The sequence below is a fragment of the Galeopterus variegatus genome, unplaced genomic scaffold, assembly GCF_000696425.1.
Source record: "Galeopterus variegatus unplaced genomic scaffold, G_variegatus-3.0.2 Scaffold8002, whole genome shotgun sequence".
NCBI lineage: Eukaryota > Metazoa > Chordata > Mammalia > Dermoptera > Cynocephalidae > Galeopterus > Galeopterus variegatus.
The window spans coordinates 133058-136300 of record NW_007734113.1 but is presented as its reverse complement, the minus strand read 5'-3'; positions in this window follow the sequence as shown (position 1 = coordinate 136300).

The window sequence follows — 3243 nt, the reverse complement described above, 5'->3', positions numbered from 1 at the left end:
CTGCTGGACCCCATCCCCAGCCTGGCCGAGTGCATGCCAAACAGAAAGGCACCACCCCAGAGACCCGAGTACCATGGAGACCAAGTGCCCCGTGGTGCCAGTGCACAACCTAGCAGGACCTTGCCACTGCCAGACCCCATCCCCAGCCTGGCCGAGTGCATGCCAACAAGAGGCACCTCCCCAGAGAGGCCCAAGAACCGAGGTGACCACACAACTGAGGCACCAGTGGGTGACCGAGCAGACACTGAGGCAGCCATGCCAAATTGGCAGCCCCAGCAACATCCTAGCCAGACAATAGTGTTGAACCAGTGCATGATGAAATCCCTTGCCACAATGACTAAACATCAAAGGAAAGACACCAGAAATATGAAAAATCAAGAAAGTACATTACCAAAGGGTAAAAACTCTCAAGCTCTAGATCCTATAGAACAAGAAGCCTTTGAAATGTCTGACAAGGAATTTTGAGTGATAATTCTAAGGAAACTAAATGAGATACAAGAAAACTCAGCTAGACAACAGGATGAAACAAGGAAAAGTGAACAGGACCTGAGGGAAGAAATATACAAGGAAATCAGTGCCCTGTAAAAGAATGTAGCAGAGCTTGCCAAGCTGAAGAATTCATTCAACAAAATAAAAAACACAACAGAGATTTTAACCAGCAGGCTGCAGAAGCAGAAAAGAGAACTTCTGACCTTGAAGATAGGCTGTTTGAAATAACATAGGCAGACAAAAAAGAAAAGAAAATAGAATAAAAAACATTGAAGAAAATCTAAGAGAGATATCAGACAGCCTTAAGTGCTCAAATATCCAAGACATGGGTATTCCAGAAGGGGAAGAAAAAGGAGATTGCATTGAAAACATATTCAACAAAATAGTGGCAGAAAACTTCCCAGGTATAGGAAAAGACACAGATCTTCAGATTCAGGAAGCTCAAAGATCCCCAACTATATTCAACCCAAAAAGGTCTTCTCTGAGACATGTTATAGTCAAATTGGCAAAACTCAAAAACAAAGAGAGAATCTTAAAAGCTGCAAGAGAGAAGAGTCAAATCACATATAAGGGGGCCCCAATCAGACTAACATCAGACTTTTCATCACAAACCCTAAAAGCCAGAAAAGAATGGGATGATATATTCAAAATACTAAAAGACAGAGATTGCCAGCCAAGAATACTCTATCCTGCAAGGCTATCCTTCTGAAATGAAGGGCAAATAATATATTTCTCAGACAAACAAAAACTGTGGAAGCTCACTACCACATGACCAGCCTTACAAGAAATTCTCAAGGGAGTGTGGGGTTTGGTACCTGAAAAATAACTACCACTGCCATAAAAACTCAAGAAAAAAAACCCCACTAGTAAAATAAAAATGCCAACAATGAAGAGGGAAATAAAAGTTTATCTACAACCCAAGAAACCAACAAATAGAGAAGACAAACAGTAAATCAAAAAGAAAGGAACAAATGACATTTAAGACATCCAAACAAAAATCAATAAAATGCTGGGATTAAGTGAACACTTTTCAATAACAACTCTTAATGTAAAATGATTAAATTCTCCAATCAAAAGACACAGACTGGCTGGCTGGATTAAAAAGGAGGACCCAACTATATGCTGCCTTCAAGAGACCCACCTCACCTATAAAGACTCATCTAGACTAAGAGTGAAAGGATGGAAAAAGATTTACCATGCAAACAGAAATGAAAAATGAGCTGGAGTAGCTATTCTTATATCTGATAAAATAGACTTTCAACTAAAAACCATAAAAAGAGACAATGAGGGACACTATGTAATGATAAAAGGATTCATCCATCAAGAAGACAGAATAATCATAAATATACATGCACCCAATGTCGGAGCAGCCAGATTTATAATGCAAACTCTATTAGACCTAAAGAAGGAAATAGACACTAATACCATAATAGCAGGGGACCTGAACACCTCACTATCAATATTGGACAGATCATCTAGGCAAAGAATCAGCAGAGAAACACAAGATCTAAAGAACACTCTAGACCAATTGGACTTGGCAGATATCTATAGAACATTCCATCCAACAACCTCAGAATATTCATTCTTCTCATCAGCATATGGATCATTCTCCAGGATAGATCACATGTTAGGTCACAAATCATGTCTCAACAAATTCAAAAATGTTGGAATTATCCTATGTATTTTTTCAGACCACAATGGATTAAAATTAGAAATCAATAACAAACAAAATTCTGGAAACTATACAAACACATGGAAATTAAACAACATTCTACTTAATGACATATGGGTCCAAGAAGAAATCAAACAGGAAGTCAAAAAATGTCTTGAAACTAATGAAAACAATGATACATCATACTAAAACCTGTGGGATACTGCAAAAGCAGTACAAAGGGGAAAATTTATCACATTAAATGCTTACTTCAGAAGAATGGAAAGATGGCAAGTGAACAACCTAATACTTCACCTTAAAGAACTAGAAAAACAAGAACAGTCGAAACCCAAAGTTAGCAGACAGAAAGAAATCATTAAGATCAGAACAGAACTTAATGAAATTGAAACCCAAAAAATGATACAAAAGATCAATAAATCAAAAAGTTGGTTTTTTGAAAAGGTAAATAAAATTGACAAACCATTAGCATGGCTAAATAAAAAAGGAAGAGAGAAGACCCAAATAACAAAAATTAGAAATGCAGAAGGTGATATTACAACTGATACCTCTGAAATACAAGGAATCATCAGAGTACTATAAACAACTATATTCCAACAAATTTGAAATTCTGGAGGAAATGTATAAATTTCTAGACACACACAAACTACCAAAACTGAGCCAAGAAGATACAGAAAATCTGAACAGACCAATAACAATAAAAGAGATTGAAGCTGTTATCAGGAGGCTCCCAACAAAGAAAAGCCCAGGGCCAGATGGATTCACTGCAGAATTCTACACAACATTCAAAGAGGAATTGACGCCAGTTCTCTACAAACTATTCCAAAAGATTGAAACAGAAGCAATTCTCCCAAACTCATTCTATGAAGCAAACATCACCCTGATACCAAAACCAGGTAAAGATATAACTAAAAAAGAAAACTTCATCAAGGATATTGGCCTGTATATAGATGCAAAAATCTTCAATAAAATACTCGCTAACAGAATACAGCAACACATGCAAAATTAAACACCATGATCAAGTGGTATTCATCCCAGGGATGCAAGGTTGGTTCAACATATGCAAATCAATAAATGGGATATAC